The sequence below is a fragment of the Arachis stenosperma genome, chromosome 9, assembly GCF_014773155.1.
Source record: "Arachis stenosperma cultivar V10309 chromosome 9, arast.V10309.gnm1.PFL2, whole genome shotgun sequence".
In the NCBI taxonomy this organism is placed as follows: Eukaryota; Viridiplantae; Streptophyta; class Magnoliopsida; order Fabales; family Fabaceae; genus Arachis; species Arachis stenosperma.
The window spans coordinates 29,469,176-29,484,909 of NC_080385.1; the positions used below are offsets into that span (position 1 = coordinate 29,469,176).

Sequence of the window (15,734 nt, forward strand, 5' to 3'; positions counted from 1 at the left end):
TCTCAGTTTGAGCCTCAGATTCCCAAGGTTCCTCATTGGGGAACTCACTGGAGGCCAGTGCACGCCCATTGAGGTCTTCCTTAGTGGCGTTCACTGCCTCTTCTTCCTCCCAGAATTCGGCCATATTGATGGCTTTGCACTCTCCTTTTGGATTTTCTTCAGTGTTACTTGGGAGAGTGCTTGGAGGAAGTTCAGTAATTTTCTTGCTCAGCTGACCCACTTGTCCTTCCAAGTTTCTAATGGAGGATCTTGTTTCATTCATGAAACTTTGAGTGGTCTTTATTAGATCAGAGACCATGGTTGCTAAGTCAGAATTATTCTGCTTAGAACTCTCTGTCTGTTGCTGAGAAGATGATGGAAAAGGCTTGCTATTGCTAAGCCTGTTTCTTCCACCATTATTATTGAAACCTTGTTGAGGTCTCTCTTGATTCTTCCATGAGAGGTTTGGGTGATTTCTCCATGAAGAATTATAGGTATTACCATAGGGTTCTCCTAGGTAATTCACCTCTTCCATGGAAGGGTTCTCAGGATCATAGGCTTCTTCCTCAGATGAAGCATCCTTAGTACTGTTTGGTGCATTTTGCATTCCAGACAGACTTTGAGAAATCAAATTGACTTGTTGAGTCAATATTTTGTTCTGAGCCAATATGGCATTCAGAGCATCAATCTCAAGAACTCCTTTCTTCTGACCAGTCCCATTGTTCACAGGATTCCTCTCAGAAGTGTACATGAATTGGTTATTTGCAACCATTTCAATCAGTTCTTGAGCTTCTGCAGGCGTCTTCTTCAAATGAAGAGATCCTCCTGCAGAGCTATCCAAAGACATCTTGGATAGTTCAGAGAGACCATCATAGAAAATACCTATGATGCTCCATTCAGAAAGCATGTCAGATGGACATCTTCTGATTAATTGTTTGTATCTTTCCCAAGCTTCATAGAGGGATTCTCCATCCTTCTGTCTGAAGGTTTGGACTTCCACTCTAAGCTTACTCCATCTTTGTGGAGGAAAGAACTTTGCCAAGAAGGCATTGACTAGCTTTTCCCAAGAGTCCAGGCTTTCTTTAGGTTGAGAGTCCAACCATATTCTAGCTCTGTCTCTCACAGCAAAAGGGAATAGCATCAGTCTATAGACCTCAGGGTTAACCCCATTAGTCTTGACTGTGTCACAGATTTGCAAGAACTCAGCTAAAAACTGATGAGGATCTTCCATTGGAAGTCCATGAAACTTGCAATTCTGTTGCATTAGAGAAACTAATTGAGGCTTAAGCTCAAAGTTGTTTGCTCCAATGGCAGGGATTGAGATGCTTCTCCCATAGAAATCAGGAGTAGGTGCAGTAAAGTCACCAAGCACCTTCCTTGCATTGTTGGCATTGTTGTTGTTTTCGGCTGCCATGTCTTCTCCCTTGAAGAATTCGGTCAAGCCCTCTAAAGAGAGTTGTGCTTTGGCTTCTCTTAGCTTTCTCTTCAAGGTCCTTTCAGGTTCAGGATCAGCTTCAACAAGAATGCCTTTGTCTCTGCTTCTGCTCATAAGAAATAGAAAAAGAAGAAGAGAATGTGGAATCCTCTATGTCACAGTATAGAGATTCCTTGAAATGTCAGAGGAAAAGAGAAATAGTAAGAAGAAGGAGAAGGAGAATTCGAATTTTAATAGATAAAATTCGAATTGTGCATTTAGAAGGAGTAGTACTCCATAAATAGAAGGATGTGGGAAGGAGGGAAGAGAATTTTCGAAAATTCAATTAAAAAAATTTGAAAACATTTTGAAAAATGTTAATTGATTTTCGAAAAATCAAAGTGGAAAAGAGATAAAGTGATTTTTGAAAAAGATTTTGAAATTAGAAATTAAAAAGATTTGATTGAGAACTATTTTGAAAAAGATGTGGTTAAAAAGATTTAATTGAAAAGTTATGGGTTTAAAAAAGATGTGATTGAGAAGATATGATTTGAAAACATTTTTAAAAGATATGATTTGAAAACAATTTGAAAAGATATGATTTTGAAAATTGATGACTTGCCTAACAAGAAAAGATATGATTGAAACATTTAAACCTCTCTCAACAGAAAAGGCAACAATCTTGTGATGTTCAATCAAATCATTAATTGTTGGTAAGTATCTTTTTAAAAGGAAAGAAATTGAATTTGAAAACATTTGATTGAAAAGATTTGATTTGAAAAAGATTTGATTTGAAAAACTAAGAAAAATTGATTTTGAAAACAAAATCTTCCCCCTGGCACCATCCTGGCGTTAAACGCCCAGAATGGTATACATTCTGGCGTTTAACGCCCAAAATGCACCCCTTTTGGGCGTTAAACGCCCAACCAGGTGCCCTGGCTGGCGTTTAAACGCCAGTCTGCCTTCTTCACTGGGCATTTTTGAATGCTCAGCTTTTTCTGTATAATTCCTCTGCAGTTGGTTCTGAATCTTCAATTCCTTGTATCATTGACTTGAAAAGACTCAAATTAAAAATATTTTTGGATTTTTCTATTAATCAAAATGCAACAAGAATCAAATAACAATGCATGCAAGACACCAAACTTAGCAGTTTGTGCACTACTGACACTAACAATATGAGAATGCATATGAGACACACAAATACTTCAAGTCAATAGAATTCAAAGATCAAAACAAGAAATATATGCATGAATTCGAAAATTATAACAAAAACATGCATTTGACACTAAACTTAAGATGAGACTCTAGACTCAAACAAGAAACATAAATCTTTTTGGTCTTTTTATGGTTTTATAAATTTTTTGTGTTTTTCGAAAATTAAGTGGAAAAAGGCATCAAAATTCTTAATGAGAATTCCAGGAATCAGTGCAATGCTAGTCTAAGACTCCGGTCCAGGAATTAGACATGGCTTCACAGCCAGCCAAGCTTCCAAGGAAAGCTTCGGTCCAAAACACTAGACATGACCAAAGGTCAGCCAAATCTTAGCAAATCACTGCTCCAAGAGCAAGATTGATACGAAATCAACAAGCTCTTGTGGTGATAAGTTGAAACCTCGGTCCAATCAGATTAGACATGGCTTCTCAGCCAGCCAGATTTCAACAAATCATCATGAAACTCTAGAATTCACCTTCAAGAATTTCGAAAAAAAAAATACCTAATCTAAGCAACAAGATGAACCGTTAGTTGTCCAGCCTAAACAATCCCGGGCAATAACACCAAGAACTTGATGTTGTTGCCGGATCTTGGCATCTGATGTTACCACAAGCTTGCTCAAACATGAACAATCCCCGGCAACGGCGCCAAAACTTGGTGCTGTTGCCGGATCAAAATATGGCACTGTTATTGCAGGGAACAAATGCGAAACTGTAGTTAGGACATTTAATTCCCCGGCAACGGCGCCAAAAACTTGGTGCGCGAAATTGTGAACAATACTTTTTCACAACTCAAATAATCCCCGGTAATGGCTCCAAGAACTTGGTGCGCCTAATACCATGGCATTACACAACTTCGCACAACTAACCAGCAAGTGTACTGGGTCGTCCAAGTAATAAAACCTTACGTGAGTAAGGGTCGATCCCACGGAGATTGTTAGTATTGAAGCAAGCTATGGTCATCTTGTAAATCTTAGTCAGGCAGACTCAAATGTATATGATGATGATAAACGAAAATAACAGAAAAGGTAAAGATAGAGATACTTATGTATATCATTGGTGTATGAGCTTCAGACAAGTGTATGAAGATGCCTTCCCTTCCGTCTCTCTGCTTTCCTACAGTCTTCATCCAATCCTTCTTACTCCTTTCCATGGCAAACTTGTGTAGGGTCTCACTGTTGTCAGCAGCTACCTCCCATCCGCGCAGTGAAAGCTAATGCAGAGCACTCTGTCACAGTGCCGCCAATCACCGGTTTGGTTCCCTCCCCTACCGGAATAGAATCACTCTTTTGCGTCTGTCACTAACGCCCAGTAGGTTACAGGTTTGAAGCACGTCACAGTCATTCAGTCATTGAATCCTACTCAGAACACCACAGACAAGGTTAGACCTTCCGGATTCTCTTGAATGCCGCCATCAGTTCTTGCCTATACCACGAAGACTCTGATCTCATGGAATGGCTGGCTCGTTTGTCAGACGAGCACTCGGTTGTCAGGCGATCAACCATGCATCATGCAATCAGAAATCCAAGAGATATTCACTAAAGCCTTGAATGCTTGTAGAACAAGAATGGTTGTCAGTCATCTTGTTCATAGGTTGAAGAACAAGTGATATCTTAGATAAAGAACAAGCGGAGTTGAATGGAAGAACAATAGTAATTGCATTAATACTCGAGGTACAGCAGAGCTCCACACCCTTAATCTATGGTGTGTAGAAACTCCACCGTTGAAAATACATAAGAACAAAGGTTAGGCATGGCCGAATGGCCAGCCTCCCAAAGGTCTAAGATAGCATAAAACAAAGATAGCTACTTAGATGTCGTCTCTCCGACTCCCTGTCATACAATAGTAGAAGGTCCTACTTATAGAAAACTATTACATAGATGAGTAAATGAAATAAAAATCCACTTCCGGGCCCACTTGGTGTGTGCTTGGGCTGAGCAATCAAGGAAATTCGTGTAGAGACCCTTTCTGGAGTTAAACGCCAGCTCCCATGCCAGTTTGGGCGTTTAACTCCAACTTTTATTCCTGTTCCGGCGTTTAACGCTGGAATTTCTGAGGCCGGATTGCTTCGCGGGTTTGGGCCATCAAATCTTGGATAAAGTATGGACTATTATATATTGCTGGAAAGCCCTGGATGTCTACTTTCCAACGCCGTTGAGAGAGCGCCAATTGGGCTTCTGTAGCTCCAGAAAATCCACTTCGAGTGCAGGGAGGTCAGAATCCAACAGCATCTGCAGTCCTTTTTGGTCTCTGAATCAGATTTTTGCTCAAGTCCCTCAATTTCAGCCAGAAAATACCTGAAATCACAGAAAAACACACAAACTCATAGTAAAGTCCAGAAAAGTGAATTTTAAATAAAAACTAATAAAAATATACTAAAATCTAACTAAAAGATATCAAAAACATACTAAAAACAATGCCAAAAAGTATACAAATTATCCGCTCATCACTTGCACAGTGCATATATCTTTTGAATTTGTTGTTCATGAATGTTGGCCCTTAAAAGAATGATGAAAAAGGAGACATGTTACTGAGGATCTGAAAAATCATAAAAATGATTCTTAAAGCAAGAAAAAGCAGTGAATACAAAAAAAAAGAGAAAAGAGAGAAAATGAAAAAAAAAACAGAAAAAGAAAAAAAAATAAAGTTGTGATCCAAGGCAAAAAGAGTGTGCTTAAGAACCCTGGACACCTCTAATTGGGGACTCTAGCAAAGCTAAGTCACAATCTGAAAAGGTTCACCCAATTATGTGTCTGTGGCATGTATGTATCCGGTGGTAATACTAGAAGACAGAGTGCTTTGGGCCACGGCCAAGACTCATAAAGTAGCTGTGTTCAAGAATCATCATACTTAACTAGGAGAATCAATAACACTATCTGGATTCTGAGTTCCTATAGAAGCCAATCATTCTGAATTTCAAAGGATAAAGTGAGATGCCAAAACTATTCAGAGGCAAAAAGCTAAAAGCCCCGCTCATCTAATTAATACTGATCTTCATAGATGTTTTTGGAATTCATTGCATATTCTCTTCTTTTTATCTTATTTGATTTTCAGTTGCTTGGGGACAAGCAACAATTTAAGTTTGGTGTTGTGATGAGCGGATAATTTATACACTTTTTGGCATTGTTTTTAGTATGTTTTTAGTATGTTTTAGTTAGTTTTTAGTCTATTTTTATTAGTTTTTTAGTTAAAATTCACTTTTCTGGACTTTACTATGAGTTTGTGTGTTTTTTTGTGATTTCAGGTATTTTCTGGCTGAAATTGAGGGACCTGAGCAAAAATCTGATTCAGAGGCTGAAAAGGACTGCAGATGCTGTTGGATTCTGACCTCCGTGCACTCGAAGTGGATTTTCTGGAGCTACAGAAGCCCAATTGGCGCGCTCTTAACGGCGTTGGAAAGTAGACATCCTGGGCTTTCCAGCAATGTATAATAGTCCATACTTTGCCCGAGATTTGATGGCCCAAACTGGCGTTCCAAATCAGCTCAAGAATGCCCGGCGTTAAACGCCGGAACTGGCACAAGAATGGGAGTTAAACGCCCAAACTGGCATAAAAGCTGGTGTTTAACTCCAAGAAAAGTCTCTACACAAGAAAGCTTCAATGCTCAGCCCAAGCACACACCAAGTGGGCTCGGAAGTGGATTTTTATGTCATTTACTCATCTTTGTAAACCCTAGGCTACTAGTTCTCTACAAATAGGACCTTTTGCTATTGTATTTTAAAAAAATCTTTTGATCATTTTTCGATCTTAGGATCATCTTTGGATGTCTAGTTCTTAGATCATCTTGGTTCTTCTGGTTCCCTCTCTAGGGCCGAAGCCAATGATCACTTTTGTTCTTATGTATTCTCAACGGTGGAGTTTCTACAAACCATAGATTAAGGTGTGGAGCTCTGCTGTACCTCGAGTATTAATACAATTACTATTGTTCTTCTATTCAATTCAGCTTGTTCTTATTCTAAGATATTCATTCGTACCCAAGAACATGATGAATGTGATGATTATGTGACGCTCATCATCATTCTCACTTATGAATGCGTGCCTGACAACCACTCCCGTTCTACAAGCAAACAAGGCTTGAATGTTTATCTCTTGGATTCCTTAACCAGAATCTTCGTGGTATAAACTAAAATTGATGGCGACATTCAAGAGAATCCGGAAGGTCTAAACCTTGTCTGTGGTATTCTGAGTAGGATTCAATGATTGAATGACTGTGACGAGCTTCAAACTCCTGAAGGCTGGGCGTTAGTGACAGACGCAAAAGAATCAATGGATTCTATTCCAACCTGATTGAGAACCGACAGATGATTAGCCGTGCCGTGACAGGGTGCGTTGAACATTTTCACTGAGAGGACGGGATTGTAGCCACTGACAACGGTGATGCCCAACATACAGCTTGCCATGGAAAGGAGTAAGAAGGATTGGATGAAGACAGTAGGAAAGCAGAGAGACGGAAGGGACAAAGCATCTCCATACGCTTATCTGAAATTCTCACCAATGAATTACATAAGTATCTCTATCCTTGTTTTATGTTTTATTCATAAATCATTCATGACCATTTGAATCTGCCTGACTAAGATTTACAAGGTAACCATAGCTTGCTTCATACCAACAATCTCCGTGGGATCGACCCTTACTCGCGTAAGGTTTTTTACTTGGATGACCCAGTGCACTTGCTGGTTAGTTGTGCGAAGTTGTGATAAAGAGTTGAGATTTCAATTGAGCGTACCATGTTGATGGCGCCATTGATGATCACAACTTTTTGCACCAGTCGTCGGCTTCTTCCACTCAGTCACTACCTCAATCTTAGATGGATCCACTGTAATTCCATCCTTACTTACCACGTGACCTAAGAACTTTACTTCTCTTTTCCAAAATTCACATTTTGAAAGCTTCACATATAATTTCCTCTCCTTCAAGATTTTCAACACAACTCTCAAATGATCTTCATGATCCTCTTCGATTTTTGAATACACAAGTATGTCATCTATAAATACTACCACAAATTTATCCAAAAAGGGTCGAAACACCCGATTCATGAAATCCATGAACACAGCAGGGGCATTCGTTAACCCAAAAGACATCACCGCATATTCATGGTGACCATATCGAGTTCAGAACATCGTCTTAGGAATGTCAGCTTCTTTAACTCTAATCTGATGGTAACTTGACCTTAGGCCGATCTTTGAAAACACGCTAGCTCCTTGTAACTGGTCCATCAGATCATCAATTCATGGTAAAGGGTATTTGTTCTTCACTATTACAATATTCAACTGTCTGTAATCAACACATAACCTCATGCCTCCATCCTTTTTTTCACTAGCAACACAGGCGCTCCCCACGGAGAAACACTTGGTCGAATGAAGCTCTTCTCTATCAACTCTTCTAATTGCTTCTTTAACTCTACTAATTCCAAAGGTTCCATCCGATATGGTGCAATCGACACCGTCCCGACTCCCGGCACTAAATTTATTGCAAATTCAATCTCTCTCTGTGGTGGAAACTTGGGTATATCCCAGAAAAAGCTTCGGGAAACTCTTGCACAATCGGTATTCGATTTAAGCCTTCCTCTTTCCCTAACAAATTTGCAGCCAAAACGATAAATGCTTGGCACTCTGCCCCACTACAATTCACTTTTACCGCATTCAAGTAATAACTTCATGCAACCACCGGTCCTTCTGATTCCTGATGCTAAGGAATTTATCGTCGATCTAGATTTTCACAAAATAGAATTCCGTCGTTGAAAGTATAGTCTAGACCAATAATTAATTCCCAAATCAAATGTTTAAATTGAAATCAAATAACTGAGATCGAGAGTACTTCAACCTCGGGTCGTCCTCCCTAGGAATGCAATTGAAGTGTTATATGCTTTCGGTTGTGAGGAAAAAGAGGTTTTAGCAAAATCAAAGAACAAAGGATTAAAAGAAGCTAAGGAATGCTCAAAATTTGTAATTAATGCAAGTAAAAGCAAACAAGATCAAAACTAGTGAAAATGCGTAAATGCATAAAAGAGCCTCGACTTAGGAATTGAGAATCTAAGGAATCCTATCATCGCCATAACCACAACTATGATAATTATCATGAGTCAATCTCGCCTAGTTAACCCCAACCATCGAGGAGTAAGTCAAGCAAGCATAATTGACCTTAATCCATAAGTCCTAACCAACTTACCAAACTAGTTGATAAAAGGCTAGCGTAAATGGAAACAAGAGTCAACTAACTACCCCAGAATTATCACTAAATGTAGAACATTATGACTCTAGTATCCTAGGAAATCAAACCACAAGACAAGGCATGAAAATCTACTCAAAATCTAAAGTTGGCATTTTCACAAACACCTTATGTGCACCAAAGTAAAGTATGGAAAATTGCAAGAAAAATTAAAAAACTATAACCAACTATCAACAAAACCAAATGTAAACAAGCAATCAAAAATAAAGGAAGCATGAAACATAAAATCCATTGATCAAAACTTCAAGAAACACAAAATTGCAATATAAACAAAGTAACTTGAACTAAAGGAAATGAAAATAAAAGTGCTTTAATTAAAGAGGAAATTGAGAGTACTTACAATTGAAGCAGTAAATTCAGAGATCAAAGCTTGATATAAAATGGTACAAGAAAACTACATAAACCCTAGGAGAGCTCTCTACTCTACACTAATACTACTCCTAATACTATGGAAAAACTATGTATGTGAGCTCCAATGTGTCCCCCCTTGATAAGTGTTGAATTCTTCTTAATATAGCACTCCAAAATAGCATTTCAGCCTTCCAAAATGGGCCAAGAGGCCTCAGAAATCGTGAAGTACGTGTTTCATTAATGCAATCATGTGCTGGGTGGTACAGAAATTACAATCCACAAACTAACCGACAAGTGCACCGGGTCGTACCAAGTAATACCTCAGGTGAGTGAGGGTCGATCCCACGAGGATTGATGGACTAAGCAACAATGGTTAAATGATTTACTTAGTTAGGCACGCAGGAAAGAGTGTTTGGATGTTCAAAGAGCATTAAACAATCATACAGAATTAAAAATAGTAAAGTAAATGGGTTGGGAATAAAATATGGAGAGGGCAGTTAACGTTTCAGAGTTATCTATTTTTTCGGATTAACTTTTCTTACTAACTATTTTAATCATGTAGAATTTAATTTATGGAAAACTATATGTGACTAGACCCTAATTCCTTAAACCTTTCTAGTCTCCCCTAAAATTCATCAACTGCCAATTTCTTGGTCAATTAATTCCAATTAGAGGGTGATGTTCAAATTCCAATTTATATGCCACAAAAACTCTAATTACCCAAAAATAAAAGGATTATATGTCACGTATCCCGTTAAGTCCAGATAATTAAAATTTTGGAGAATGTGTTTTCAAGCTGTTGTTCAAGTAAAGAGCTTTTCCAAGTTATACAAGAACTCAAATAAAAAAAGGGTCATACTTCCGTTCCACCCAAATTTCATAAGATAAAGAGCGAAAATAATTCTTAAATTGTAAATCCATACATGAATTAAAATAGAAAAAGCAATAAAATCAATCCATACAAATAGACAGAGCTCCTAACCTTAACAATGGAGGATTAGTTGCTCATGGTTCAGAGAGAAAATAAGGATTCAGGTAAAATGTACTGAGTTCCAATCTGCTAGTATGAATGGAATTTAATTCCTTTTATATCTAATACTAATAAATTTAAAATCTACTTTCTAAAATTAAGATAATATCTTTTCCTATTTTCAAATTCAAATTTGAATCAGAATCAATTAAATAATCCACACCTTACTTGAGTGCCAAAATTGGGCCCAAAAATCGCCCCAAACGTTTTCTGCTTTCTATGCACGTCGCGCATGTCACGCGTACGCGTCAGTCACGCGTACGTGTCGGTGGTTTTCTTCGCGTGTCACGCGTACGCGTCAGGTACGTGCATGCATCGCTCCTCGCTGTCATCTCCTTTAATTCTTGTGCTGCAGAAACTCCATCAAATCCAGCTGAATGCTACCTAAAATAAACAGAATTGCACAAGACTCAAAGTAGCATCCATAGTGGCTAAAAGACAATTAATTCTTGATTAAACTTAACAATTTAAATGCAAATTCACTAGGAAAAGATGAGAAAGATGCTCACGCATCACAACACCAAACTTGAATTATTGTTTGTGCTCAAGCAACCAAACTAATATAGGCTAAGGATGTGAATTTGCATGAGAATGAGAGTTCGATTAAGCTCAAGGCTATTCTTAAAATGGGGTTTATTCATTGTAATTTTGAACAGTTTTGGCATCTCATTCTCCTTTGAATCAGAGAAATGTCAGTGTCATTCGGAATTAGAATCCGGATCATATTATGAATTCTCTGATCTTTATACTTCAGTTTAATCCTTAAACACAGCATGATTTTCTTTATTTTATTTTTCTTTGGTGCTTTGCACCTTAAGCCTAGCCGTGACTTTAAATGTTTTGTCTCGAAGGTTACTTGGCACAGAAACACTACAAGCACTTAACTGGGGAATTTTCTTTAAGTTCTGATTTTTCTTTTAGTTACCCCCAGACAGTGGTGCTCAAAGCCTTTGGCATACTCTGTTAAACGCACTTGGTCTCAACTCTAAGTGTTCTGTCTCAAGGATTATTTGACACAAAAAACACCACAAGCATATGACTAGGGAAACAACTCTTTGAGCTTTTAATCATGTCTGACCTCCCTAGTCATTGATGCTCAGAGCCTTGGACCTTGCTTTTATAGTTTCTTTTTCTTTTGCTGTTTCTTTTGCTTCAAGGATTAAATTTTTGTTTGTTTTAGAGAAGTCATAATAATTATCTAAATTCCTGTTCCTTATACATCAACATCCTTTGATTCAAATTCAAATATGCACTGTTCATGTCATGCATTCAAAATCACAAATAATACCACCACATTTAAGTAAATAAGACTACTCTTAAATATAACTCAATTTCTCATGCAATACATCACTTCTTTTTTGAATTCAAGCTTTAGTGAGCAATACATGAGACAAATTTTTTTTAACTAAAAGTACTAAAGATCATGCAAGCAATCAAAGCAATAGAAAACAGAAGACAACACAATAAGAACGGAAGAGAAATAGAATGAAAGGAACTCAACCACCTCAGTTATGCTAGTGGTCATGTCATTTCTTCATGAAGAACATTCTTCTCCCTTTGGTGCTAGACAGAAAAGCCATAAGCGAAGCGTCAACGCCATACTTAAAAGTTTGCTTGTCCTCAAGCAAAGAAGATTGCAAACAGAGAGAGACATAAAAGCAATTAATATGATGAAAGAAGAAGAAAAAAGATAAAAGAACAAGAGAGAATTAGGATATGGGAGGTGGATGATTTGAAATCAGGCGCTGAGGTGGTTCAATTGGGCGTCGCATGTGACGCGTATGCGTGAGGCATGCGTATGTGTGGATCGCGCGAACTTCAAGTGACGCGTATGCGTGGAAGGCCAGGATGGGAAAACTACGCGAACGCGTCAGGGACGCGTCCGCGTGGTGGGGCTTGTGCGCCCAGCATAGTTCCAGCCCCACACCAGCATAACTTTCTGGCCATTCACCTTTTACGCCGATTTTACTCATCCATGCGTGCACGTGCTTGACGCATACGCGTGGAGTGTCAAAAGTGCAAATGATGTGCACACGTCATAGCCGCGTACGCGTAAGCCAATTTGCGTGCAAAGCACACTTCCTGCTCCCCTCCCGCGCAACTTTCTACCACAATACCCATTTACGCCGATTTTCAAGGTCACGCGTACGCGTCTGGGACGCGCACGCGTGGATGGCTAAAGGTGTAAACGACGTGAATACGTGAGGTGCGCGTATGCGTGATCTTGTTTGTGCGTAAGGCATAGTTCCAGCGCCACTCCAGCTCATCTCTCGGGTAAGTTTCTTCTTCATCTTTTTTTAAAATCTTCAGTTCCTGCTTCTAAAATAGCTGCATGATCAGATAAAACTCAATAAGATTCAGATAAATAAGAAAACTACTACTATAAAAATAACTAAGGATACGAAAGTATCGGGTTGCCTCCTAACAAGCGCTTCTTTAACGTCACTAGCTTGATGGTCAGTTCTGCTAATTCAGCAGATGAGCGGACCTCTGGCGATCAATCTCGCCTCCAAGATAGTGCTTCAACCTCTGGCCATTCACTGTAACTTTCCTGTCAGAATTCTCTTCCTGTAATTCCATATGACCATATGGTGAAGCTCTGGTAACCACAAACGGTCCTGACCACCGGGATTTCAGCTTTCCTGGAAAGAATTTGATCCTTGAATTATACAGAAGCACTCTATGTCCTGGTTCAAAGACTCTGATGGCAATCTTCTTGTTATGCAATAACTTGGTTCTCTCCTTATAGAGCCTGGCATTCTCATAAGCTGAATATCTGAATTTATCAAGCTCATTTAACTGAAGCATTCGCTTAATTCCTACAGCTTCGGAATCAAGATTCAGATACCTGATTGCCCAGTAAGCTTTATGTTCCAGCTCAACTGGCAAGTGACAGGCCTTTCCATAGACCAACTGATAAGGGAACATGCCAATGGGAGTCTTGTACGCTGTCCGATATGCCCGGAGAGCATCATCAAACTTCCTAGACCAGTCCTTTCTTGAAACACTAACGGTCTTCTCTAGAATCCTCTTAAGTTCCTTGTAGAAAACTTCAACATGTCCACTTGTCTGAGGGTGATAGGGTGTTGCCACTTTATGACGGACTCTATATCTCTGCAGAAGAGAGTCCAGTTGTCTGTTGCAGAAATGGCTTCCTCCATCATGCATGACCACCTTGGCATCATTGGTGGGTAGAGCCACAGCTTCCACCCACTTGGACACATAATCAACTGCCACTAGAATATAGTTGTTTGAATGTGAGGGTGGAAAGAGTCCCATGAAATCAATACCCCACACATCAAACAACTGAACCTCAAGAATCCCTATTGTGGCATTTCATGGTTGGCAGGGAGATTCATGGCCTTTTCACATCTATCACAGTGCTTCACAAATGCTCTTTCGTCCTTGAAGAGAGTCAGCCAGTAGAATCCGCTCTGAAGGACCTTTGTAGCTATCCTTTCACCACCAAAGTGGCCTCCATAATCTGAACCATGACAGTGCCAGAGAATCTGCTGTGTTTTCTCATCTGGGACACATCTCTAGATGATACCATCTGAACACCTCTTAAAAAGATATGGTTCCTCCCAAATATAGTACTTTGTATCCGTCAATAGCTTCTTTACTTGTTGCCTGCTGTACTCCTTTGGAATGAAATTCATGGCTTTATAATTTGCAATGTCTGCAAACCATGGAGCCTGCTGAATGAGAAACAACTGCTCATTCAGAAATGTCTCAATCACAGCTGTGGGTGGTTGTACTCTTGCTTCATGCTCAATTTTGGAGAGATGGTCAGCTACCTGATTTTCTAACTCTTTCCTGTCTTTTATCTCAATATCAAACTCTTGAAAGAGCAACACCCATCTGATTAATATTGGTTTAGAATCCTGTTTGGTTAGAAGGTACTTCAAAGTAGCATGATCAGTATAAATAATAACCTTAGAACCAAGTAAATAGGACCTAAACTTATCAACAGCATACACAACAGCTAATAATTCCTTTTCTGTAGTTGTGTTATTCTTTTGTGCATCATTTAACACACGACTGGCATAGTAAATGACATGTACAAGCTTGCCATGCCTCTATCCTAAAACAGCTCCTATAGCAAAATCACTGACATCACACATCAATTCAGATGGTAAATCCCAATCAAGGGGAGCTATACTGGGAGCAGAGGTAAGGTTTACTTTCAGAGTTTCAAAAGCATGCAGGCAATCAGAATCAAAGATAAAAAGAACATCAACAACCAACAGGTTGCTCAATGGTTTAGCAATTTTAGAAAAGTCCTTTATAAATCTCCTATAAAATCCTGCATGACCCAAGAAACTCTTGACTACCTTAACATTTACTGGTGGTGGTAATTTTCAATTACCTCTACCTTTGCTCTGTCAACCTCAATCCCCTTACTTGAAATCCGGTGTCCAAGAACAATACCTTCTGTGACCATAAAATGGCATTTTTCCCAATTTAAAACAAGGTTTGATTCTTGACACCGTTTCAAGACAAGAGATAAATGCTTAAGGAAGGATTCAAAAGAATTACCAAAAACAGAAAAGTCATCCATAAATACCTCAATGAACTTTTCAACCATGTCAGAAAAAATTGAAAGCATACACCTCTGAAAAGTTGCTGGAGCATTACAAAGTCCAAATGGCATTCTCCTATAGGCAAATACTTCAAAGGGGCATGTGAATGATGTCTTCTCTTGATCTTGAGGGTCCACTGCAATTTGATTATATCCAGAATATCCATCTAGAAAATAATAAAAAGCATGACCAGCTAACCTCTCAAGCATTTGATCAATGAAAGGCAGGGTAAATGATCCTTCCTTGTAGTAGTGTTGAGCCTCCTGTAGTCTATACACATTCTCCATCCTGTGATTGTTCTTGTATGAATAAGCTCATTCTTTTCATTCTGGATCACTGTCATCCCTCCTTTCTTGGGAACTACCTGCACAGGACTTACCCAAGGACTGTCAGAAATAGGGTAAATAATAACTGCTTCTCATAATTTCATTACCTCTTTTTGGACCACCTCTTTCATGGTTGGATTGAGTCTCCTTTGTGGTTGCACAACTGGTTTAGCGTCATCTTCAATGAGGATCTTGTGCATACACTTGGTTGGACTAATCCCCTTCAAGTCACTAATGGTCCACCCAAAAGCTATTTTATGTCTCCTGAGCACTGAAACAAGCGCCTCTTCCTCTTCAGGCTTCAGAGAAGAGCTAATAATCACTGGATAGGAATTATTTTCACCCAAGAATACGGATTTCAGAGAAGGAGGTAAAGGTTTGAGCTCAACCTTGGGGGCTTCCTCCTCTGCTTTAGAAGTGTAAACCATAACCTTCTGGGATGGTGAATCATCAACTTCAACTAATTCATACTCAGAAACAGGATCCAGAATGTCATCAAGCACATCAGCTTTCAGTACCTCTTGAACAAGTGGTTCAATAACATCTATTTTTATGCACCCTTCAGAATCATTAGGGTGTTTGAGAGCCTCAAAAACATTTAGGACCGCCTGT

The 15,734-nt window shown here is 39.1% G+C and overlaps 1 non-coding gene across 1 annotated transcript; it reads left to right on the forward strand.

Moving 5' to 3' along the window:
* The first annotated feature begins 884 nt into the window (after positions 1-884).
* LOC130952830 (small nucleolar RNA R71) lies at positions 885-988 on the forward strand. The gene has a single exon (XR_009075006.1). It is a non-coding gene; the product is annotated as a small nucleolar RNA R71 (small nucleolar RNA).
* Positions 989-15,734: the final 14,746 nt, after the last annotated feature.